Here is a 26,568-nt window from a genome sequence, read left to right on the forward strand (position 1 = left end):
CCGGTAGTTCGCACACATGCCTCATCATCCCAGACCTGACCCTTTACTGGCTGCTCCTTCATCGGTGTTGAAAAGGCTGGTGATCACAGCAGCAATTAACTGCAGACGATTTCTCCCAGCCCCGGAGTGGAGCCAAGCTCCATGCTCGGTTTAAACGCTCTTCAGTAATGATGACAAAATACTTTCAAAAGAGGAGTCTCTAGAACACGTTATTTGGGTGCAGAAATATTGACCAAAAGATTTATGACTTCCAAGGAGAGATTGCTAAACTCGGTGGCAAACAAATGAGAGAAAGTTCTCTAATTTGGAGCTACGAATCTCTGACTTAGAGTGTCTAATTGAAAATCTTAGCAAAGCAAAGCTAATTGTCAGAGCTAGCTTTTCAAACAGCCAGGACTTTAAAGGATGAGCCACTCACTTACAGGGACCCCTGTTCCTGCCTGGGAAACCAAACCCATTGCTCTTGAGTTTGGGATGCTTTCACTTCCCTTTAATTATTCTCTTAGGCCCAAGCACATTCCTTTCCACTGGCTTGGCTCTAAGCCTCAAGGTATCACATACTATCTTAGGATATCTGGCGTGTGAATGGACACTGTCTGGTCAATCACCAGTTGACTTACCAGGCATTATCATTGTACTTCATTTTTCCTTGCTTAATTAGAGATACATGGATATGAGTTATGGATGTACACAAAAATCCAAAAGTAATAATTTGTCTAATTTTAAAATTGTTTCACTCTTCATGCCATCAAGAACATTTTTTGCTTACTTCTTTGCAGAGTTACCAAAAAGTTGAAATGACTTCAATATTCATCCAATCAAAATACATTGAAAAGTACCTTTGAATGCAAAGATGCTGTAAGTCAATCAAATCCGAACTCAGAAGCCAACACGAATGATTCTTGGGTCACCTGTGCCTTTGAAAGAGTGTCTGAGTCACACTTTTACCTGCATTTGTACCTGTCCCAACATTACCTCCTGTGCTGGGTGAGAAGTGCACTCCCCACTCCCCATATGAAAGGCTATTTGATTTTATATTTGACCATATCTGCCGAGGCCCTATTGTTCATTTACTAGTAGTTGGGTTTTATCGGCCAGTGACTTTTCCCCAAGCCGAATCTGCCCCGACTCTCCTACACAGCTTTTCTTTCTGAGACAGGAAAGGAGGAATAGGGTGCAAGCCTGAGACAAAACTGTGCCCCTCGTGTTATGGCCGTGAGTGCCCTCTGTTCTTAGTTAAGCAGTCAGACGGAAGGGAGGTGTCCCCACCACACGCGGCCTTCAGACTCCTCCCTCACTGGTCCCAGGGACACCCCTTAACAGAGATTATTTCTCAGGATCAGAAATGTGCACTTTCCTATGTGTGTGGTGATGCCTGCCCAGTGGTGTTGGCACCGTTAGGCCCTCTCTCATTCTCCTGGGACTCAGTGACCCGGAACTGCAATGAAGTGAGAGTTAGTTCCCTTGTGAGTATGGACTGTGTTCTGCTGCAAATGTAATTTAAACGAGAAGGCTGATTTCCAATTTAGACCCAATGACAGCGACACCACCAGCAGCCCAATATTTCAGGAGTGCCATTGGTGAAGACATGATCCAAACCATCGTGTTCTTAGCGTATAGACTTGATCAGAAGGAAGGTGTGTGCGACAACTAGGTAACAACCGGCAGGAAGAGTGTGTGTGCATTGTGAGTGTGTAAGGGTGGACCCTCACAGATTTATTAGTGGTGTCGATTAATCACATACACAAAGAGCCAGTGTGGTTTAGGGACGAGACAATCTTCAATTTTATCTGCTTTGATTAAACAAATGAATTTGGAGGACTCATTCACCCTCCGTCTCCGGCCCTGGCAGACTTGCCCCTTCTCCCAGGGACCCCTCCTTCCCTTCCTTTGTTCCGCACATGTGCCCTGGGCCCTTCTTCATGCCCTGCGCTCTGCCTGGTGATGGCCGGGCCACAGTGAGGGGGACCCACCCTGCCTCTGGAAGCTTGCGGTTCGGCAAGAAGTGCTGAGCAGCAGGTCAACACCACTCAGGCTGGTCAGTGCTGCAGTCAAGGTAAATCGAGGGCCGGGAGAGCCTCTAACCAGCTCTGGAGAACTCAGGGAAACTTCCCTGAGGACATCCCACCTCCAAATCAGAGGGGAAAATAGAAGTATAAGCTCAGTGTATTATTTTTATGAGTTGTTACGGTACATTATACTCATAAGGGGGGGATAAATCTACTCACCTGTTCTTTCGTATACCTCCAGGGGTTTGCATTTAAAAATGACCCTAAGGCTCCCTCCTGTGAGATACCAACATGTCATTGCCTCTGTTATTAACGTGGTAGCTGAACTTTCCTCCCGGAAGGGTAGAGACACTGAGGGACGAGGTCTCGGAGAACAGAGGTGAGAAGTTCCCAGCTCCCACCAGTGGCCCTGAGATTGGTGGTGTCCCCTCTCCTGAGGCTGCAGGCCCATCAGGATGTTTGGAAAGTTGCCGCATGGATGGCTGATTCTAGACTGGAGTGCCTTTAGGAACTGACCCAGAAAACCTACCCTCACTTGGGCAAGGACATGAGGGAATTCACAAAACCCTGCATTATTCATTAACAAGACTGTTGGCAAATGTCTTGGGACTGGTAGGGATGGTCATAACTTTACCAGTTCAGTTATTTGGTTAAGAGCTGGTAAAGGTTTTGCAGACCAGTCGAACCCACAAGCGAGGCTCTAAGACAAACCCTTTTAGAAATCCGGAGGGCATCGAGACTGGAATAAGTTACAACGCTTGTTTTGCAGAAGTATATACAATGTTTGTTATAACATTTGTTCCAGAAATTTAAAAAGGATTAACCTCATTAAAATGCCTCTCCAGCACATTTGGTATTTTGAATTCTTGAGGTGGAGTAAGCAAAAGCAACAATAGAATGCCTAAAATAATATCATTAGGGGATTGTTCTTCCTGCTATTATTAAACAACCACTAAAAAATGTCAACTGTAAAACAATACAAAAGAATATTCCTACCATTCTGACGTGTACAATGAAAGAGGATATAAACCAGAACACGTTTCAATGGTTAATTTCTTTTGAGGAGTTGAACCCCGTAAGAATGACTGGGGTTAATATTTTTCTCGTCCGGCAGCTGGTGAGCTGCTTCCAGCCTTTGTTTCCCTCCATTGTTCTCCTGGTCCCAGTCCAGTGACATGGGTCTCTTCTAGTTTTCTTCTGCGTCTCCCTTCTGCCTGTCCCCAGGCCTTCAGCGTGGCTGTGCCGTGGGGTCTGCTCAGCTGGCTCCTCTGTCTTCCCCGTGCTATCTCCTCTCTCGCTGGGGAGATCTGGAAGGATTCCTCATCATTCCCTGAAGGGGGCTCCAGGCTTTTCTCTTGATTTCCAGTCTTGGGTCTTCATGTTCCTGTGGGACAGGTCACCTTGGCTCTGGTCTCAGACTCAGTGAGAGTGTTCAGAACCGAACTTGCTGCTTTTTACCCACCCCGGACCGCCTGCCCATCCCGACTGTGGTCTTTTGGTCGTTGATGTCCCCGCGGCTCCTGACGCTCAGCTTGGACACAGTGGCTTCACCCCGAGGCCTCGCCCTCTCTGCTTTCCCACCTCCGCGTCACTCAGTCCCCAAGGCTGCATTGTCTTAGTTCTAGGGGCTTCACTGTCCCTGCCTGCTTTCTCCTCCCATGGCCATGGCCCCCTTCCAGTCTGTGCACCTTGGGCCGGGTGGCCACAAAGCCCTCTGGCTCCCGCGCCTCGTTGCGGCCACAGGTTCTGTCCATTTGTCATGTTGTCATGAGGCTAACGGTATTCAGAGATCCCGCTTAGGACCACGTGATTCCCCTGACAGTGGCTACATGCTGTCTAACCAAACCTTCCCTTCTTTTCAGCTGGGTGGTTTGTGTTTGTTTTTTAATAAAGACTTTATTTTTTATAGAGCAGCTTTAGGCTGACAGGAAGGTGCAGACAATGCCCCCCACACCCCCTCACCCCCCACTTGAGCACAGCCTCCCCCATTATCAACATCGCCCGCCAGAGCGCTCCGTTTGTCCCAATGGATGAGCCTATGGTGACGCATCATCGTCACCCAGACCCAGAGTGTCTGGTTTACGTGAGGGTCACCCTTGGTGTTGTGCGTTCTGTGGGTTTGGACAGATGTGCAGTGACATGACGCCGTCACTGAATATCACACCAAGCATTTTCACTGCTCTCAAGATCCCCTGGGCAACTCTGCTCATCCTTCCCTTCCCCCACCCTCCTGGCAACCACTGATCCTTTTATTGTCTCTATAGTTCTACCTTTTCCAGAATGTCATATGGAACGTAGCCTTTTCACACTGGCTTCTTTCCCTCGGGGATACGCCTTTCAGGTTCCTCTGCGTCTTTTCATGATTTCATAACTACTGTGTTTTTAGCACTGAGTAAGAGTCCACCTTCTGGACGCACTGCTGTTTATTCATCCATCACCTACTGAGGGGTATCTTGGTTGCTTCCAGGTTTTGGCGATTATGAATAAAGCTGCCGTGAACATCCAAGTACAGGTTTTTGTGTGGACATAAGTTCTTGCCTCCTTTGGGTAAACACCTGGGCATGTGATTGCTGGGTAGTATGGCAGAAGCATGCTTAGCTATGGGTGCCCACCATGCTGTGTTCCAAGGTGGCTGTGCGTCCCCACCGTTATCATTATGAACGAGAGTTCCCGTGTGTCCACCACACCCTCCTCAGCACTCGGCGTTGTCGGTGTTGGGTTTTGGCCATTCTCCATAGTAAGTGTGTCTCATGGTGTCTCATTGCCACTTTAATTTGGATTGGGTTTGCGTGCCCTCCGCAGCCCGGATCCATGGAATTTATGTGGCCTTCTCCTTCATGACTCCCCAGCCTAGAGGTTGGGTAATTGTCACAAAGGACCAGTCTCTGTGTTCCATGGGATGATGTAATCGCTTTGAGCCTCAGCTCCCTACTCTAGTAATACGACGTCCGTGGGAACCTTCCCATTGCCCAGTGCAGTTGTGCCCTCAAAGCAGGTCAGAACTCAAGAAGTGTGGGGTGTTATCACTGCCGCGTGGCTGGGATCTCATCGTCTTATGTGTGTTAGTCTGACGCCCCTGACAATTCCGAGACACTGGAGGACACGGCTTCTTTTGAAAACGCCCCCACTACGCGAGGAGCGCCTGACCCATGGAGGGAAATCACTGAGCTCTTGTCATCGGTGCTAATGTTTGTGGGTCGCATTCAACTCTCCACCCCGCTGGGACCCCAGGCTGGCACATGGGAGTGGTGTTTCATCTCTGTGGCGGTGTCGGGGAACGGGAATAAAATCAGTGCCAAACAAAGGTGTTTCCTCTTCATTTGGAATTTGGAGTAGTTACTGCACCATAGACTAAACATGACTTGGAAATATACACAGTGCTGAACTCTTGACGTAAATAGTTCATTCCGTGGTTTAGTGACATTCCTCCCTTTGCCATCTTTGATTTTTCATCTGCTCACTATAAGAACGTTTCATGTCACCTGAGTTGTGAGTCTTGCTGGGATTTGTGGTGAAGCACAAGACAAACGAAAGCACCCAATGGGACATTAAAGGAATAGTGCATGCGCCATGTGGCGTTGGTTTCACCTCCTGCTGATGAAGGACAATTCTTGAACCCCCTCATCTTCTACTGCTCTTAGAATCAGTACTTTGTTCAGAGTTTGGGAATGACTTTGTTCATTACTGAATACATAGCTCAGTGGCCTGTGGGCATTTCTTTCTGGGTCCGATAACAGTAAGTTGTGGCTTGGTCTGGGTGAAGCCGTAATGGGAGTCCATTGCTTTCCACATGTACTGACGGTCGGAGGAACTGTTTGTACCCTCTCTCAGAGAGAGTCTAGCCACTTAAAATAAATGTTGTGCAAACCCAGCAGAATATTTTGGAGACCTAGTATTCCTGTGTCTGACGTTTCGTTAAAGATGTTAAAAGTTTTATTGAGTGTTTGCTTTAGAAAATCAACATATTCCTCCACGGAGAACAGAACCCAGGGCTTTCTAGTTGTAACTCAGAATGCCTCCAGAGCTGTTGGCACAAGTTTTCACGGCAGCCGCTCACACTTGGTGATGGGAAGAGGTTCAGAGAGGTGGGTGGCAGGCCACGGGGGTGCCTTTACTTAGGACAGGTGAATCTTCCCTGACATATGTCAGCTAGCACGTGGGCATTTGGCAGGCCTCAGGATGTTACAGATAAACAGAGGATAACTATATTGGTCTATTCCTTTGTTTCTGATAAGGAAGTGTTAATGGATACTTATACATACATATGTAACTGTATAATGTATCTACCAGTGGAAGATTGGGGGCTATGTCTCCAACAGTATTTTTTATAAAGTAAGCGTATTATTTTATAATACAAAGAAACAATCACAGTTTATTCTAAAACCCCACAAGGATCCTTTCAAGCAACCAGTCAGCACAGGAGTATTTATTCCTACATCATCCAAGAGCGTCAGCCCTAAAATGTCATTTTAAAATGCAGGCAACTCCTTTTCCTAAGAAGCGTTAATTTTTCAAGTCACGTTTTAGAATTTTTTTTTTTAAAAGAATACAGTAACACTTGAATGTCACAGAGTTATTACCGAGTTGTGTGAAACTTACTTACCAAGTCCAGACCATTCCTGGAGAAAGGCTTGAGTGAAGGTAACATCGCTGTCTTTTTATACCTCTAACATGCAAGGTTTTATGAGGAAGAGAAAGGTCATGGGACCTATCACGTGGCCCATTTTCTGTCATGTCCATTTGGAAAATACTTGATCTGACTTTATGTCTTAAGTAGAAGTAATGGTCTATGAAGGGGTCAGCTCAATTCCAGGGACTCAGTGAGCCAGGCAGAAGCAATGTGTCATTCTCTGGGACGCTTGGCTTGGGCTGTGCACACACCGCTTCTTGGAAAGACCATTGCGATGTCTCAGAGGCATCCGGAGAGGAGCCCTGCGTGGGGCAATGGACACTGCTGTTAAATTCAGGGGTGCTGGTTCCCCTCCTGCTGCACCTGTCCCCAAGCTGTGGGACCCTGTGCAACTTCCCTCCCTCTCTCTGCCCATGTTTCCTCACCTGGACCATGGCGATGGCAATGGTTGGTGCCTGGCTAAGAGGACATGTATGCAGATTAAATGAGTTAATGTTTACCGGGCGTTTATATAGTGCTGGGCACCATTCTCTTTGTTAAATGAAAAATAAGCACTGAGGAATAAGTAGTGAAGTAATTCTGTCATCAAGGCACCCTGGAGGTCACCTGGCCCAGTAGTTCTGGAACTTGTGCTCACAGCAGATTCTCCCGGGGCTTGGTGAAGCACAGGTGCCAGGCCCCCTCCTAGAGTCCCTGATTTGGGGGTGCGTTGTGCACCTGAGAGCTGCCTTTCTAGCAGGTGATGTGCGGCCGCTGTTCCAGAGGTCATGGGTCTTGTCCATTCCTTTTTCTTACGGGGCCAGCTGCTTGAGGATGTGGGCTATCCACCTGCTCTTCTGGGCGTTAGTTTGCCCTCAAGTAGAAGCTGAACTGTTGTATTGAAAATGACTCACAATTCTCGTTTTCTTCTTATTGGTTGTTGTTGCCACTGGCAATCCCAGTTCTAGCCCTGTGGTGCCATTTGAAGGGGGAGAAGTGGGAAGAAGGTTCTAGAAGTATATATGTGGAGTGTCTGTGTTTGAGAGTTAATTTGAGGGGGTTTCGGCCGATGAGAGTTGAGAAGATGCTGGTGCCTTGTGGTCTTCCTCTCCTCAGGACACGGGACATGTGTCTTCTCAGGATTATCTACCTTAAGTCAGAATTTTTGCCATCTCTCAGGCTCTGTTCTCTCTCTCTCTCTCTCCACACACACACACACACACACACACACACACACACCTGCTGAGAATGTGCACAGGCTGTTTGCTTACAGGCTGGCCGGGCCAGAGGGCAGGTGGGTTATGAGGCTGGCCCCCCAGGGCGTGACTGCCGTGTCTTGCTGTGGCCCCCCCGCCCCCCATGGGTCTCTGTTGCTTGCCCTCCTCATGAGGAGTTTCTGTTTCGTGTCCTATTACGGCTAAATCTATTTCCTGGATATTAAAGACCATTTGGGGTTAGTGGTTTAAAATAACTCCTAAATTTTGGTCAGGAAATGGCCTATAAAATTGAGATAAACTTGCCAAAGCAGGAAGATGGGGGAACCACTACAGTATGAGTAGTTCAGCTTCTGGGTCAGACGTATTTTGGAGAAGAGTGCAGCCATGGTCCAAGCTCAGTTCTGTTCACTGAGAAACTGGGGAGGGGACGCTTTTTATTCCATAGGGTGTAGCGGGCAGTGTTCTTGGCTCATCCCTTGTCTTTGACAAGCATTTTGGCACATAGATGTTATGCTGACGACAGATGCATTTTATCGGTTGGTTCAAACAACTCTGAACAAACAGCTATCAGGCGCCTTAGTAATAATTAGATTTTGTTTTTCCAAATGCTGAACACAATAAGATTGTATTTCTTTATTCTGGAATTCAGGCTCTTAAAACTTGAAAAAAAATTTATAGTTAATCATTTTTTTATAATTTCTTATTGACCTTAGATAATTTCTCTGCTCTCATAGAGTGATTATGTGTGAGTCTATAGGATAGACTTACACGTCCTTCCCTTGACTGGATAATTCATTTAAAACATCCCTAACTTTGGGCATTGTTTTAGGCCAGAAGGCAGATTTGTAATCAAAGCACCCCCCCCCTTTTTTCTTACATCCTTGAAAATAAAATAAATAAAGCTAAGAATTCACTTAGGCACCTAACATAAAGTAATGGGTCCATAACTCAGTATCTTGCTTCTGGCATTCAAAATGTGTTCCACAAATGTGTGTTGAACACTCACTAGAGGTTGGAAAATATGCCAGCAGTTAGAAGAGTTCTTATGCTTTGTACTCTGCTCTGTGCCCAAGTTAAGGTAAGAGCAATTTTAATAATGGTATAATAGATGTTATACTGAACAATGAAGATGTTCATGGTGCTCTTTTTTGCCCCCAGAGTTTTCACATAGGTTCTGAAACTGTAGAGAGATCATCGTGCAGTCATAGACTCTGGGGCCAGACCACATGGGTTTGAATTCTGGGTTCACCGTTGACTTGCTGTTTGACCGTGGGCAGCCTTCTCAGCCTCTCTGTGCTTTGTTTTCTCTTTTGAAAGTAGGAGTGATGGTACTGTTCCTTTGTAGGATGGTTGTGAAGATAGCGTATGTGATAATACATTCCAAGCACCTAAATGAGGAACTTATATCACGGGTCCCAGACACGTCAGCTCTCATTTATTTCATGATTATAAACGATGTGGACTGAAAAATATCTTCCTTTTACCTCTACGTGGTTCCTTAAAGTACGGTAATTCCTGGGTAATTTGTAGATTAGGATTATAATGATATTCACATATTTCAATTAATTGAATAAGTTTTTATTGCATCATTTTAAGGATATAATTCTATACCCAAGGTTGAAAACTGGGCTTTGAAGACAAAAATAAAACCAACACGAGCAAATTGAAAGGAAACAGTGTAGTGATTCCGCACGGGAAGTGGCCATATTACCGCAGTTTCTGACTCTCGCGAGATGCCCTGACGGTTTGTATTTGAGAGCCATTCAGAAGAAGGTGTCTTCTGGGGGTTTCTTCCTGCACGTGGTTAGTGTGAAAAGAGCATGGTTTAATAGAGTATTCTGCAAAAGTGGGAACCGCTTTCCAGAACTTTCTGCCTGACCTTGTTCACATGAGAAAGGGCATCTTATCCTGAGCCTGAGAAATGAAGGGTTCTCGGAGCTTTGTCTCTTCCACGTCCCAGATGCATGTGGTCTCTGGGAGTCTGAGACTCCACCTCAAGTGTCAGGGACTCTGGTAATTTTCCACCAGCACATCCGCTGAGTCCAGAGTTGATGGGTCTCACTGAAGACAACAACCCTATCTTTTAGTGATAAATTCTTCTGGAATCAGCCAGTCGTGGCGCTCAGCAAGCTGCTTCGGCTCAAGTGCAGATGTGGAGACAGATCCAAGAAGTGGCCCACTCCGGTGCTGAGATCACATGTATCACCGGGCCTCATCCTGCAGGAACGGCTGAGTTTCTGTGAGAGACAGTGTCTGCGGGGCACCAGACCTGGGGCTTCCAGCCACATAACCCTCTGCTGCCGAGATCCGTTTTAGAATTCACAGAAGGTCGGGGTCAGGACGCCACAGACTGGGAGAGCATATGAAGAAAATCCAAACATGCTGACACATGGGGGATGTTTATCCGTTGAAAAGCCTAAGACGGAGAGAGCCCCATACATCTTGATAGAGCCTTTCTGCAGAGGTCTGTACGGGCCTTCGGGAAATGAGTCTTGCTTGTACATTTTACAGTAGAATGGTCATTTGGAGGATGTTAGGGTTTTCGTATATTAAGTACCTTTGGTTCCTCCGTATGCGCATATATGTTTACGTGTTTGTATATACACACGTGCGCATGAGTTAAATGTATTATATACATTGATGTAATTAATGATTTTTGGTCCTTCCTTCATGCATTCATTCACGCGGTAAGTATCGTACTGGGCTGTGACGAGAATTGTTGCCCTCAAAGATTGTTTGTGGAATTAATACAAACAAACAGTTTGGGCCTTCCATCATACTGAACTAGAAAATACTTTAAAAGATGCTCCTCTTTGCTCTTTTAGGAGTGGCTCAGCCTCAGAAACTCAACTTTGTTAAAAGAGCTGTAAATATAAGGACCAAAGCTCTTTATTGGAAGTATTATCTACTTTGTAGATTATCTCTAACAGACCCTTCAGGGCTGTTCCATTTATTTAGAAGGTAGGTGGGGGGCACCTGGGTGGCTCAGTCAGTTAAGTGTCCAACTTTAACTCGAGTCATACCTCACAGTTGGTGGGTTCGAGCCCCATGTTGGGCCCTGCGCTGACAGCTCAGAGCCTGGAGCCTGCTTCGGATTCTGTGTCTCCCTCCTTCTCTCTCTCTCTGCCCCTTCCCTGCTCGTGCTCTGTCTCTCTCTCCCTCTCAAAAATGAATAAGCATTTAAAAAAATTAAATAAAAAAAATTAGGAATTTCAAAATATCTCTAGAGCAGGGAATGAGTTAGCCTGGGTCTCCTCTCGCCCTGGGAGTTATGCAAAACTAGCCAGGGGAGAACGCTTCGGATTTAGGGAGGACAAAGGCAGCAAATGTGGAAATAGCAGATGTAAGAATGGAGACTTCAAAGAGCAAATGTGTTTCTACAGTGTTCATGACTTCCAGGCATTTTGATGAGAGTGGTATGTGTCACAACAGCAATGGTGCAAGAATATTGTCCTTTGCCTTAAAATTGCTATGTGGCCAAGTCGGCAGCATCCTGTGTGAAGAGGTTGGACACAGACAGAAGAAGGGATGATTTTGTAATCAACAGGGACGTTCCCGAAGGACCTCTAGTTCCAAAAGACAGGGGTCACTCCATCCCACCCCCACTGCATCCCATCCCACTCCATCCCACCCCCCAACGGCGAGCCCCATGGGACAGGCTGCCACCGTGTGCACCAACACCGAGAAATGAAGGGCTCGATGTTCTCTACCTAACATGTCCTTGAACTTGAAGGGGTTCTTGTCACAGTTAGCAATGAGCCCTTTTCTGCGGATTATGCTATTGGGCAAAATTGAAATTGTGCCGTAGGGACCTTTACCACGGTTCCTGGGCAAAACCAATCTAATGTGTGAGTTAGGGATAATGAATCAGAAACGCAGGGACTGTTTCTGTAAAAATATCGAGTGGCTTAAAGAAAGAAAACATGGGTCAAAGTTCTTGGCAAAAGATGTTGGGAAACTGTCCCAGGCAATTGGTAGGACACATCCTATGTCATCTTGCAACTGGGAAGAGCTATTGATACAGGGGGAAGTTGTAATGTAAAAATTACTGATGGAATGTATGATGTCGCAGAGCGTTTTTAGTGGGAAGTTATTATAGACCTGATCATTAATGAGCTTAATTCCCTGAGTTGGCAATTCTCTTCTTAAATGAAACCTCAGAGAGGAGAGAGGTGGGAAGATCAGCCGGTTTCCATTATGTCCAAACACCATGTAAAAATGCTGCCTGAGTTTGAGTTCCCATATCTGAGCGGAATTGCTTCTGACCTCAAGCCAGAAAGACAGATGATGGACAGCTCCAAATGTTAACTCAGCTTGTTCTAGTCCTGGGTGATATGCCACTGTGTAATTTGAGAGGATATGGTATTAATTTGAAAGCTCTGCCTTGCAAAGCAAAATAATTAGATTGAGTTTCTCATATTAATAGCTTCGTAGGCACATGCAGCAGTCGCTGGCTTGTGTAGTGTTTTCTCTGTTCTTCCCAGATTCTGAGCCATGATGCATGTGCAAGCCATGGGCTGTGGTAGCCTGAGTATGTGCAAAGCAGAGGTGTCTTTCTATGAAACAGCTTTACGCAGTTTTGGTCTTAGGTTTTCAAAATTGGGGACTTTGCTAATCTGCATAGGTGTGCACTGTGGCCCTGGGTGGTGAGTGTAACAGAAAATCACCAGACCTGGGCTCACCGCCCATCCGGTTGGTCCTCCTGTGTGTGTCCCAAGCTGGATGAGGCCCCGGTATAAGGCGACTTTGAGTGGAATCCAGCATTTAGCACCAGTGGATGGAAAGTGACCGTATTTCTAAGAGCAGTTCTGGGGAAGAGGTCTAGCTGGGTACTGAGATTTGTTACAGCACTCAGGAACTTCTCATAACTGCAGAGTCTACCTGTGAATGTGAGTTGTGTTGTCTTAGCTTCTACCTGAGATCACCATGCTGGTAATGGCCCTGAATACTTGGCATTTCTCCTAACCCTCCACGTGGAGATACCTCTCTTTGATGGCCTGCTGATCCTACCTGCTTACCCACCGGAAACCCCACGGAGTTCCTGTCTCTGTCCTGTAGCAGCACCAGGCAGGTGGGACTGTAACAGCGGGGGGCTTGGAGCCCTATGGAGAGAACCACACACAGGTCTTCCTGACCTTTGGTCCCTCTCTCTCTTTCTAGTTAAATTAAGGGTAAAAGGTGGTTTGGGATACCCACTCCCAAATTAGAGGCACTGGAAAGATTAAATTCAAGGAACAGTCATCTAGTGACCATTTTGTAGTGTTTCAGATGAGCACATTGTGTGACTCAAACTTATACAATGTTGTGTGTCAGTGACCTCTCAAAACTGGGAAAAATATAATCAAACTTAAAAAAAAATAAATTCAACTTACAAGTGAAAACTAATGGTCTAGACCACAGGGTGTTCTCTTCAGTTGGGGGCGGGTGTCCATGAACCCTCAGAATCATATGTATGTTAATGAGTCCGTGCATGGTGCATTTTGAAGGAGGCAGTTCCTGGAGCCCTTATCAGACTCCGGAAGAGACACAAACTGCAAACTACAGGTCTAAAGGCATGTTTTTGGTAGCTGAGTTTTTAAATTTTATTTTAGAGAAAGTGTGGGCAGGGAAGGGTCAGAGGGAGAGAGAGAGGAAGAGTGAGAGGGAGAGAGAGAGAGAGAGAGAGAGAGAGAGAGAATCCCAAGCAGGGTCCACACTCAGCATGGAGCCCAATGTGGTGCTCGATCCCACGACCCTGGGAGCATGATCTGAGCCAAAATCAAGAGTCGGATGCCCAATTGACTGAGCCCCCCAGGTGCCCTGGTAGCTGATTTTTATAGTAAGATCCATTGCACAAGTTTCCTTATGGAAAAAGCCCTTGAATTTGGCAGAACAGAGCTAGGTTTGACCATCCCCCAAAGAGTTGGCTCTTAGAAGGAGGCAGGATGTAGGCACTTGTGAGGGTGACAGGAGAGCCTGCTGAAGGAGGACATTTTTGGCACATATGATCTCATTGTCTCCATCAGATGTTTGGCAAACATCTCATTTTCCTGGAACCACTGATTTCTTTGGGTGTAAACATCCAACACTCCCCTGCGTTTCAGCCCCTCAGTTTTCCTGCCATACCTCGCATGGTATGTGCCCATTGCTGCACAGGACTTAACACCAAGCCAGGCTCTCTTGATTGTCAAGGCTGTGCTAGAGAAGCTGAAATCTTGGAGGTGAACCTAGAATTTGTTTGTCTGCAGATGGTGGAACTGGGCGATGACTTCAAGAACCCAGTTCAGAGCCTTGATGTAAGGGGAAAGTGAGGGGTCCACGGAAGAGGCCGTCTGACCCACAGGGGAAGCGTTTCTAAGAAAACACGATGGAGCGTGTCCTTACGAAGCCATGCTGTGGCTTCATGCTGTGGCGAAGGACTGCACGTTTGTGCAAGGCTGTTACACTCCAAGGCCCGTGCCCTGTACTGCTTGTCCGCCATGTAAGGCACAGAAGCAGGTGTGCAGAGGGCCAGCCCAGTCCACGCCGGTGACCCTGGCATGGTTGTTAATTATTAATAGAGCTCCCATTCACCCCCAGCAGTGTCCTGATCTGGAAGATTAGTTATATGGGAGCCTGATTTTGAGATTCAATGCTGAGAGCTTTCCACCCAATCTTGAAGAGGAAAGCACATTCTTTGGTGCTCAGAAGCCATGAAAACATAGAGTCAAAAGTCACGAAGAATTTGGGGTGCACTGTAAAAGATGGTCAGAGACCAGTGATTCTTTTCTTTTTTAGTTTTTTTTTTTTTAAGTTTATGTATTTGGAGGTGGGGGTAGAGGCAGAGAGGGAGAGAGAATCCCAAGCAGGCCCCACACTGTCAGCACGGAGCCCGATATGGGGCTCGAACTCACGAACGTTGAGATCATGACCTGAGCCAAAACTAGGAGTCGGCTGCTTAACCAGCTGAACCACCCAGGCGCCCAGAGACGAGTGATTCTAAGTCCCCGAGCGACTTGGGAGTTAGCGACGCTCCTCCTGGTGGCAGAATGTGCAGGCAGGGGTTTAGAGACACAGTTTTAAGGTGGGGAGGGGAGGCTGTCAGGGTTCTAGGTCAGGTAGGTGTTGGCCATTGTCCTGGGGAGAAAGGCACATGGGGTGTTTGCTACTCTGTGTACTTGTCCTAGGTCCCCACAGCCCCTCCTGCCCCCGATTTGCCCACTTCTGTGTTTGTCCGAGAGTGTGGACACCTGATCCTGGGCACAGTCACTTACTCTCAGGTTCCGCCGCTGCCCGGTGACCCCTCCCCTGCTCACTGACTGGCCCTGGTGGAGACTGGCCAAGAGCCCAAGGTCATGGGCAGAATGACTGAGGGTGATGTCAGAAACAGTGGGATGCGGGGGGGTGGGCTGGGTGGAGTTAGCTGCAGGTGATGCCAGGACAGCGCATTCCTTGCAGAAGGAGGTCAGTGGTGCCACCACGGCCGCTGTCCTGTCCTGTCCTGTCTGGGGGTCGGTCGGGTGGCAGCTGGGAGCGAGTTGCAGTCGGAGAACAAAGGATCTCAGAAGCCGAGGGAGCCTGTAAAAGGAATGTTATGGGCTATGTTGCCTTTTAAGGACAAGTCTGGTGTAATATAAACATGTTGTGGGTCATTAGATGTACTGATTAAGAGGGTAAATCGTAAAAGAAATTAAGTCTTGGACATAAAATTTAAACAACACAGTGACATTTTCATGATAAAACTAACGCTACACGGATTGGCTTCCCTCTGGGGAGCCTGGAAACCAGAAATGCAAAGCTCGTTCGATGGGGCATTTTAGCTCCCAGCATGTTCCCACGTATTGCATGGCTGAAAGAATACATGTTTTTTAAAAAATTATTTCTTCATTTTGAGGGAGAGAGAGGGTGAGCAGGGCAGGGGCAGAGAGAAAGAGAGAGAGAGAGGATCCTAATCAGGCTCTGTGTGGTCAGTGCACAGAGCCTGACGTGGGCCTGAACCCATGAAACCCCTGAGATCATGACCTGAGCTGAAGTCCGACACTTAGCCACCTGAGCCCCCCAGGTGGCCCTGAAAGAACACACTCTAAAAGGCCTCCAACCAGGCTTTAAGTAAGAGGACAAAGGGTGCCCAAGCCTGTCCAGCACCCCGTAAGCTTACCGAATGTGACGCAAGACTCCTCTGCCTAGAAGAATACCCCGTTGCCTCCGAGCGAGCAGCTGCAGATGTCCAACGGCTCCTCTCCCCTTCCCACACGGTCAAGACCAGACCCTCTCTCACTACCTCCCAGGGGCCGTAAGACTGGCCTGCTTGTCTTCCACGAGGGGGTGGATGTGGAGCGTTAACAGTCTCTACCCTGGCGTCCGAGGTCTGTCCACAGGCAGGGCAGACTGTCCACCACAACATTCGGGAAGAGGAGGTCACTGCGATGAGTCCGTCCTGTGAGGGACGGCCTGTGGCATCGTGTGTACCCCTGCTCCTTTGGTGCTGGAACTTTCCACACAGAAGGAGCCAGAGGCATTAGTGTTTGGCCCTGAAGGGGGCTGTGCATATTCTCCATGCAGTTGTGGACTCGAGACCATCATCAGTTTCTTTCAAACCACATTAAACGAACTCCCACTTGAGTGACTTCTAAATGTCTGTGCAAAGGCAGTACACAGAGTGCATGATAAACATCGACACAGTCAGGTGGGACCAGTTCTGTCAGCTGCTCTCCCCACGGTTGGATCATCCTCGAACAGAGTGTGGTTGCAAGAGATGAAATTCTTATCTCTGCACCCGTGCATTCTTTCCAGAAGTGATGACAGGCCTCTCTTTAGACAGATTCTCCTACTTGGCCCCCAGACTCAAAGCGAGCTCCAGGCATCCCAACGCTTGCGGGCTCCGGGCGGGCTTCCCGCATTCCCACAGCTCCCCCCCGCCCCCTGCTCTGGAAGTCCTTTGTGCCTGGTGGCTGGCAGGTGCGGGGCTCCTACCTCAGGGCCTTGCAGGAGGCCTTTCCCTTGGAAGCAGCTGGGTGGCGTGCCACATGTGCTTCCTGCTTGGGAATGGTGCGGAAGCCCCCGGTTGTGGAAGTGTGTCTGATTTTCCACGGTGCGGCCTTGAGCTCCCGCCAGCCACCGCTGGGCAAGGCCCGAGGACACGCTGACTTCATTCTGCGTGTCACCGCAGGACGGGCTGCCCGCACAGGTGACGGTTCACGGCTTCCAGCCACCCGGTCTCTGCAGAAAAGTTCAGCGAGCACAAGAGCCCCGGTTGTAAACGTGTGACGCTTCGATCCACGTTCACCATGGAGGCCCCAGCCCTGGCTGTGGGAGTGTCACACAGACACCCGTGGCACTGGGTCCTTGGCACACATGCGGTGGGGGGGAGTACTGAGTTGTGCAGCTGTGTGGGACGGTTCAGGTAGCCACCATGGCTGGCCTGGGGCCCCGGGGTGGGGACCACGTGCTGCGGTTGGGGTGTGGCAGCATCCTAAAGGCATTCTGTTGCTTTTGTCAAAAGGTGGGACAGGAACTGGGGAGGGTATTCTTGCCCCTAGACATTCGGTAGGAAAAAGAACACCTCTTTTTGTCCATCGGCCCATTCCTTGGCCTCGTGACCCTGACGTGTGCCTCGGGGGTGCCGGCGGTCCTGCTCGCCTCTCCCTAGGTGGGTGGCCTCCCGGGGAGAAAGACGCGGAGTGTGGAGTGCGTCGTCACACCCTCCTCGCCCTCGGCTTCGATCCCTCCGAGTGCCGCTCCTGAATTTTCTGCAGTTTTGTGTTGGTTCCAAGCTCATTTTGAAGGAGGGCTTTGAACTCGCGTTGTAGAGTGCAAAGTGGAATTCTTCCCAGAAACAGATTCCACGGAGCTTGTCTGTGACTGAGTGCAGGTCAGAGGTCCGATGGCCTGCGACCCAGGAAGACGCACGCGCCCGCCCGTTACTGCGCAGACCTGGAAGAAGTGGACGTCTGAGAGGGTGTTGGTGCCGCCGCGGTCCAGGCTGGACTCCAGTACCTAGTCTCCCCCCCGCCCAGTACCTAGTTCTCTGTGGCCTGCCCTGTGCTCGCCCTGCCACACGGAGGGGCCTCCGGGGCTCGGGAGCAGAGTGGGGTCCCCAGGCTGCCTGTCTGGTGCTCTCGGGCACCTGAGCCCCTCCCATCCCTGTTCAGGCGTCTGCTGGGCATCCCCGGCTGGCCGTGACCTGCTTTTCTCCGGCCACAGCCTCTGTCTCTCTGCAGCTGTTTCTCCTTCCCCGCCTCGCTCAGGACGGATGTCCTGGAATGACCCACCGCTGCCTCAGCACCCCCCCCCCCCACCTCCCCAGCCCTGAGCTTCCCGAGGCTTGCCGGCCCTGTCCCCAGTGCTGCAGCCCCGCCTGCACGAGCCCTCGTCCGGCCCGGCCATCGGAGGTCGGCTATTCCAGGGCAGCCGCTTTGGCCTGTGCCTTCTGAGATCGCCGCGCCCGCCCGCCCCCTGGGAGCTGCTGGGTGTCCCGACGCCCTCCCGCGAACGAACCAGATGGTTCTTGGCCCCGAGCTCCGGTCCCTCGTCCAGAGTGAGGTCACCTTGCCCTGCGTGCGCGGCCGGGGCTTTGAGTCCCAAAGAACCCGGTGTCCTTCTCGGCTTTGTAACCTCCCGGCTCTGTGAGTGTCTCTCGCCGGGTCCTTCCTGTATTCGGGCCTTCCGTCCTCTCGGAGCCTCTCTAGGCTCGTTTCTCACCCGTCCTGGGGGTCCGTGTTGGCACCTCGTCCCGTGTGCTGTGAGAGTCGAGGGTCCCGGTGGCGGAGGCTGTGGGACAAGGCGTTGGACGGAGGACGTGACCCTTGAACGGCGGCTTCACCCGGCGCGCTGTTGTGGCTGATGGTGTTAGCGGTGGGACCAGCAGCGACACCTTTTGCGGTGTCAGCGGGGGCTGTTTCAGTGGCAGCAGCGTTGGCGGTATTAGCGGCAGTGGCGTCAGCAACGGGATCAGTCGACGCGTCGGTGGTGGTGGTAGTCGCAGCAGGGTCGGTAGCTTCAGCAGTAGCTGTCACCCTAGTGGAGTTAATAGTATCAGCGGTAGCGTTTGCAGCCTGAGTATCCACGGTATCCTTAGCGACGGTACTAGCCGTCGTATCGTGGACGTGTCGGTAGTGGTAGCTTCAGCGGTCGCGTTAGCAGCAGTATCGGTGGTATTCACGGTTGTCTGAGTGGTGGTGGCGTCAGCAGCGGCTTCGGGAGGTGCGTCAGGAGTAGTAGGTTCAGCAGCCGCGTCGGCAGTGCGGTGGCATCAGCACCAGTGTCGCCAGACGTGTGATCGGTAGCGTCAGCGGCAGCATTACGGACATTATCGGTAGTATTCGCGGCAGCAACAGCAGCAGCAGCGGCCGTGGTAATAACAGCATTACCCGTGGTAGCAGCAGCGGTGTTAGTAGAGGTATTAGTAGCAGCGGTAGTAGCTTTAGCGGCAGCATCGGTAATAGTAGTAACAGAGCGACAGCATCGGCAGTATTATTGGTAGATACATTAGTAGTAACAGTAGCATTAGCACTAGTATTACTAGAGGTATTGGTATTAGTGTTAGTGGCAGCATTACCAACATTATTCGTAGTATCAGTAGCAGCGACAGGTGCAGCAGTGTTAGTATCAGTAGCAGTGTTACCCGTGGTGGTAGTAGTAGCATTAGCAGCGGTGTTAGTAGAAATATTATTATAAGTAGTAGTAGCATTAGCAGCAGTTTTAGGAATGGTAGTAACAGTATCAGCAGTACTATCATCAGATACATTAGTGATGGCAGTAGCATCATCACTGGTATTACTAGAGGTATTATTATTATTAGTAGCAGCAGCATTACCTGCGGTGGTAGTAGTAGCAGTAGCAGTGGTGTTAGTAGAGGTATTAGTAGCAGTGGTAGTAGCATTAGCAGCAGCATCAGGAATAGTAGTAACAGAGTAACAGTTTTGGCAGTATTATTATTAGATACATTAGTAGTAGCAGTAGCGTTAGCACTAGTATCACCAGACGTGTTATCAGTAGCATTAGCAGCAGTATTACTAACATTATTGGTAGTATTCGCAGCAGCAACAGCAGCAGCAGTGGTAGTAGTAATAATAGCATTACATATAGAGTAGCAGTAGCATTAGCAGTGGTGTTAGTAGAGGTATTAGTAGCAGCGGTAGTAGCATTAACGGTAGTAGCATTAGTGGCAGCATCGGTAATAGTAGTAACAGAGTGACAGTATTGGCATTATTATTGGTAGATACATTAATAGTAGCAGTAGCACTAGCACCAGTATTACTAGAGGTATTGGTATTAGTGGCAGCATTACTAACATTATCCGTAGTGTCCGTAGCAGCGACAGGTGCAGCAGTGTTAGTATCAGTAGCAGCGTTACCCATGGTAGTAGTAGTAGCATTAGCAGCGGTGTTAGTAGAAATATTATTATTAGTAGTAGCATTAGCAGCAGCCTTAGGAATGGTAGTAACAGTATCAGCAGTAGTATCATCAGATACATTAGCGATGGCAGTAGCATTATCACTGGTATTACTAGAGGTATTAGTAGCAGTAGTAGCAGCGTCATTACCTGTGGTGGTAGTAGTAGCAGGAGCAGTGGTGTTAGTAGGTATCTTCCTAGTAGTAGCAGAAGTATCAGCAGCATCATTAGGAATAGTAGTAACAGTATCGGCAGCATTATTACCACCAGCAGCCGTATTAGTAGGTGCCTGAGCAGGAGTAGTATTAGCAGTGGTATTGGTAAGAGCAGTATTACTGTTACCAGCCGCAGCCTCAGTATTGGCAGTGGTGCTGGCCATAGTAGTAGCAGCAGCAGCAGCGTCACTGGCCATGTCAGTGGATGGATCCGTGTCCCCAGTGGCCTCAGCAGTGGTTTTTCCTCTGTCGCGTGGCCCTCACGCTGGCCGTGCTCCCCGGGCCCTAGGCCCCTGCCTGTACGGCCTCATGCGCGCGCGGCCAGGCCGGAGCTCGGTACTCCGAGGCAGCCCCAGTGATCGGCAGCTGCTGGGTGACGAGGCACACGCGTGGGGTTCTGTGGGCACGTGCGAGGCCTCCTGCTGGTCTTCTTCCTTCCTGGTGCATCCGTGTCTTCACAATTCACGTTGTCGTTCCGAAACCTGTGCCTACCGGCTGCAGCATTTCAAGGGAACTGATTCTGGCTCACGCCGTAGTCTTGAATTTGGAAAATAACTCACGCCGGAAAGTTGAACTGTTCTTACGTTCTCAACGTGACAAGACGCAGCGCCGCTCAGATGCGCTCTTTCCTGGCCCTGCCCCCTGGCAGGTGGCCGTGCGCTGGTCCTCCTGGACCGCTCGGCACTCAGGGCCGTCTCTGGGCTGTGGGGGATGCTGCTGCCATAGCCTTTCTCCTGGACAGGGCAGTGTGGCTGTCTGTCTCCTGGCCACCGTGTTCGGTGGTCACAGCTACAAAACGCACTAGGAGAAGTGGGCAGAATGAGTGAGGTTCAGTCCCGGGGTCGTGTTTCTCTGACGTTCAGGGAATGGTCACGTTCGTTGGCATCTGCCTTACTGGCCTGATGGGGTGAGTGCAATGTAGACCCCCAAAGAACCAGGCAGAGCACTCTTGTTCATGTCAAGAGGAGGACAGCGCCATACTTCTGTTCACCGAAAAGGCCTTTTATGGAGAGGAGACAGCTAGGGGGGTTAATTTTGGTTTGTCTGAACCGCAAACCCCATCCACTGAATGTGATCAGTATCACCAGGCGTGGTTAGGAAAGCTCATTCATACGGTGTCCCTCCCGTGTTTTTTTAGACACAAATTGAGGGAAGACACGGGCTTCCACTTCTACACTGCTGAGGAGTGTGAATTAGATTTTCGTGTTCTGTAAGGGGTCAGAGGCTAAGATTAGGGTATCACCCTGACTTTCCAAGAGGCTAGACTAGCAAATCCTTGCAGCTTTCAGGTTATACTTGTCGATTTGGGTTGGGGCATAACTTAGGTAGTTTAAGCACATACGTCAGATGTTAGGGGCAGGGCTGTGGCTTTGGGTTTCTCAATACCGGAATGCCGGTCGTCTCCCCAACTCCTGGTTTTGGCTCAGGTTGTGATCTCATGGTTCATGGGATTGAGCCCCACGTCGGGCTCTGTGATGACGGTGTGGAGCCGGCTTGGGAGTCTCTCTCTGCCCCTCCCCCCTCAAATAAATAAACTTAAAAAAAAAATAAATTGGAGACACTGAAGAGAGAAGCTCTAAGGGGGCCATTGGTGAAATTCAGCAGCCCCTTTCCAGAAGCGAGCACTCTGTGTCTGGGTTTCAGTCTGGAGCTGTGTGTACCCCACCCCCAGGGACAGCCACAGGCTTGGGTGGTGATTCACTCTGGCCTCCCGCACCCCTCTCCCTTTGTTGAGAGCCGTCTCCGTGCTCATGTGGGGGTGGGATAGGGCGGTCGGGAAGAAGGTGTGTCCAGAACTCTCTCTGTGTGTTGAAGGGCAACCCAGGCCCAAGAGTGAGAAAAAGCTTTCCATTGGGTTGAGTCAGCACCGCAGGCTGGATGGGGCCCCCTGCATGCCTCTGGGCCTCTGAGCGGGCTCTGTGCTTTGTGGGGGTTGCCACAGGCAGGGGCCCCTCTCTGTAGTGGTCGGTCTCTACCCCGTGGCTGCCAGTGTCCCTGCTGAAGGCTGTCGGCCTGCAACCATCACAGCCTCCTGGGTGCTGTTCTCCCACAACTCACTCCCCTGCCAGCCTGAGACTTGGTTAGCCAACTGCAGGGCCTGGGGCCTTCGGGGCCAGGAAAGGGAACACGTTCCTCACAAATGCCACCCAGTGCTGCTGTCCAAGCGGCCCAGCCCGTGTCCTGGCTCAGTGCTCAGCGTCCGTCCTGGGACACGTGCGTTGTGCCATCTGGTGGGCTCCTGGAGGGCAGGACATCTTAAGGGCAGTTTGTGTGTGTGTGCACATGTACATGTGTGCGGTTGTGTACCTATGTGCACGTGCAGAGGGGGTGGGGGCCCAGACACCCTGGCCTTTCCCTTTGCATTTTCCCTGCTGGCTCTGAATGCTTTGTTTCACGCCCTGGGCTTAGTACACATTCTCTTCTTCCTGTATTATCAGCATAAACATATTTCACTTTTGGCTAATTAGCTATTTCTATTAAATATCAAAAGACCAAATCTATGATTTAAAAGCTAGCTGCTGACATAAAATTTGCTGCTCTACATGGTTCTTTGTTTTCTCCAATCTGTCCTCCAAATCTCTGGTTTGATGACTTCTCTTTTCTGAACATATTCTTTTGCTTGGTCTTGGGAAGAATCCTGTAACTACCCTCAGCTTCTGTGTTTCTTAGAAGAATGTCTTTCTTTCTTTCTTTCTTTTTCTTTCTTTCTTTCTTTCTTTCTTTCTTAATTAAAACAAATTTTTTTAATATTTATTTATTTTGAGAGAGAGAGAGACAGAGCGTGAGCAGGGAAGGGGCAGAGAGAGAGAGAGGGAGACACAGAATCAGAAGCAGGCTCCAGGCTCTGAGCTGTCAGCACAGAACTGGACGCAGGGCTCAAACCCATGATCTGTGAGATCATGACCTGAGCCAAAGTCCGACACTCAACCGACTGAGCCACCCCGGCGCCTCAAAGAAGAATGTCTTTCAGATGGAAAACAATAGATAGATAAAGTTGAACCACAAAGTAAAGAGAGGGAAAGATACCATTTAACTCCTTACATTAAGCCGCACCTTTATGTCTGGAGGTCAGTGACCACCCGGGCCCTGGGGCCACCGGAGGTGGTCAGGGCCTCTGCCTCTGGGCTCTGGGGTTTGAAACATGGAGAGGTGCAGGAAGACTGGAGCTGGCCACTGTCATGGTTTTTAGGGAAAATGGGACAAGGCTCCATTGCAGAAATCCCACCCCGGTGGGATCCACACAGGGGTTGCCCTCCCAGAGTGAGTCTTCAGCAGGAGGCTGTGAATACTTGGACACGAAGCCGTGGCCTCAGGGAGGCAGCACGGTGGCCCCCACATCAGTAGACACAACGTGTTTTGCTTTTGGCACATTCCGCCCAGGTGCCGCTGTCACGGTGTGACCCCTGTGGCAGTCTGGGCGCTTGCTGAGCCTCGCCCGGGCGGTGGGACCCACACCAGAGCCTCAGCCGCCTGCTCGCTCGACGATCTTGGGCAGGGCCTCGCAGCTCTTCCCAGTGACACCCGTGTCCGCTAGGAGCTGACTCTCGAAAGCAGCGTGTGTGCCGTGGCGAAAATGTGATGGATCTGCACTGGACAGGGGGCAGAACGATGTGGACAGGATGGCAGGGAAGGCCCGGAAGGAGGGCCGAAGACAGCACTGGGGGGACTCAGGCGCACAGCGTAGGGTCCCCGGTGGACGTTGCAAAGTGACGGTGCCTGAGTGTGTTCTCTCTAGAGTACCGGGCCATGCTGACGGGCTGTTGGACCCGCGACGGTGGCGGAGGGTTGGAGACATTTATCAGCATGCGAGGGGGGTATGACTTTGCTGACAGATTGGGAAATGGCTTTAACTCAAGAAATAAGACCCTTAGTTTCCAGAAAATCTTCGTCCGAGAGTGACTAAAATGTTACAGAAAGGAGAGATTTTGTAGGTAGCATGTTCTCTGACGGAGGGCACTCTGATTTGGCTTTACCCAAACTTCGAAAAAAAATTTTTTTAGTGTTTATTTATTTGTTTTTTTGAGAGGGAGACAGAACATGAGTGGGGAAAGGGCAGAGAAAGAGGGAGACACAGAATCCGAAGCAGGCTCCAGGCTCTAGCTGTCAGCACAGAGCCCGACGTGGGGCTTGAACCCACGAACCATGAGATCATGACTTGAGCCGAAGTGGGAGGCTCAATTGACTGAGACACCCAGGCACCCCTGGTGGCTGCTTTTTTAAATTTTAATATAGAGACAGTGTGGGCAGGGAAGGGTCAGACAGAGAGAGAGAGAGAGAGAGAGAGAGATGGAGACAGAGACAGAGACAGAGACAGGGAATCTCAGGCAGGCTCCACACTCAGCATAGAGCCCGACGTAGGGCTTGAACCCACGAACCATGAGATCGTGACCTGAGCTGAAGTCGGATGGTCAACCGACTGAGCCTCGGCAGGCGCCCCTGGCTTTACCCAACCTTAACTTCTAGTCTCCGTGACTACTTAACTTACAGACTTTTGATAAAACGGAGTTCTCTGAACCCACATGTTAGAGATGCAGGCGTCCTGCTTTGTGTTTGACGCTGTGCCCTCCGTGTTGCCGCAGGGGTAAATACTTCATCCCGTGCTGGCACTTCTTTGCAGCTGGTTGTTTTCAGCCGATGGCTCTGCTTTTTCCCGTGGCCATTCTCAAGGGGCTAAAGATGCTAATAAAATAGTTTGAAATCATGTCATAAAATGTGCTTCAAGGAGCACAGAGTACTTTTTGGAATGTTGAAAATTGGTCAGTATTGTTGTTTCTCACGTTTTGTTTTGAAAAACAGTAATTCCAGCTGTGGGAGATGGGGATAACCCTTTCTAAAGTCTTGTCACCACGTAACAATGCTCTTACAGCTGTTCTCCCCAGAGAAGAAAGTTGGAGGGAGTGTCTTCCGTGTCTGGTGGCTACACAAACCCATGGATGGTGTCAAAGATGTTGGGGCCCCTGGCCAGAGGATGTTTTGTTTACTGAGAAAGCTTGGAGCCGTACGATTGTTTTTAGGACCAAATAGCGGGGAAAATGGAACACATGGTTGGGTGGGAGAAGAAGCTTCTCTCTTTCACTGATCCCAAAGAATTGGGTAACTCTCGAAGCACACAAGGGGTAATATGGCCCCCTGAGTAGTTCCACGTATTGGGCACACACACACGTGTGAACAGAGACACACAATGCCAGACACACCTTCCGTCTGGTACTCACGTGTATTTCGTAAAGAGTGTTTGACCAAGAATACGAGAAAGGCTTTAAGTCTTAAAAAAAATTTTTTTTAATGTTTATTTTTGATAGAGAGAGAGAGAGAGAGAGAGAGAGAGAGAGAGAGAGAGAGGTGGAGTGCGAGCAGAGGAGGGGCAGAGGCAGAGGGATACACAGAACCCAAAGCAGGCTCCAGGCCCCGAGCTGTCGGCACAGAGCCTGACGCGGGGCTGGCTTCTGTCTGCAGAGGTGTGATGTGTGAACACCATGCCACGTAAGATAATTAGGCCAAAGCAAACTCATGATTTGTGAGCAGGGACTTGAAGATTCCTGGTTTTACTATATAATTCATTTTTAGAATATTTTCCCCCGTCATACAAGCACACAATTGTTTTCGTTTTCAATAGCATAATGGTGACTTTGTGATGTATTCGTGAGAATTATGAAGTTTGGAATGTGACTTTTATTTTAAGATTTGGAGGGAGCTCCTAAAGGCATTTCACTTTTGACCTTTATATGAAGTTGTCGTTGACTGTTGCTGGGTAGAGGGCGTCAAGTGCGAGCGTGTTTGTCGTCTCCGAAAGGTTGTATGTGTTGCATAGGACGACACGGGGTAAACACATAGAAAAATCAGAATGGCCAGTCGCCTTCTGTTTTCGCTGAACGCATTAACACGCAGTATTTCAGTTCTTTTAAGGTCTCGCTTGGAGAAACACAAAGCTCTTTATTCGACTTGGCAGATGTTATAATTTTGGGATGGATTCGTAAATAAAAAGGGGCTCCAAATTAAAAAGGAGACATTGCCACTAGAAACAAAATGTTAATAAAGAAGAGGAATAAAGGAAAGGGGTATCAGAAAGGAAGACCCAAAGGGAAGTGCGGATGCTAGCATTGCTGAAGCAGGTGCAAGGGGGGAGCTCTTTGGGGGCACCTGGCAGGTGATGGCCGAGCTGAGGCAG

General features: G+C 49.5%; 1 protein-coding gene across 1 annotated transcript in view; it reads left to right on the forward strand.

Annotated features, from left to right (window-relative positions):
- Nucleotides 1-26,568, forward strand: part of COL4A1 (collagen type IV alpha 1 chain) — a 154,758-nt gene that overhangs the window by 1,338 nt on the left and 126,852 nt on the right. The gene's annotated exons all lie outside the window — the stretch shown is intronic.

Source organism: Panthera onca, chromosome A1 (assembly GCF_046562875.1).
Source record: "Panthera onca isolate mPanOnc1 chromosome A1, mPanOnc1 haplotype 2, whole genome shotgun sequence".
NCBI classification, from domain to species: Eukaryota; Metazoa; Chordata; class Mammalia; order Carnivora; family Felidae; genus Panthera; species Panthera onca.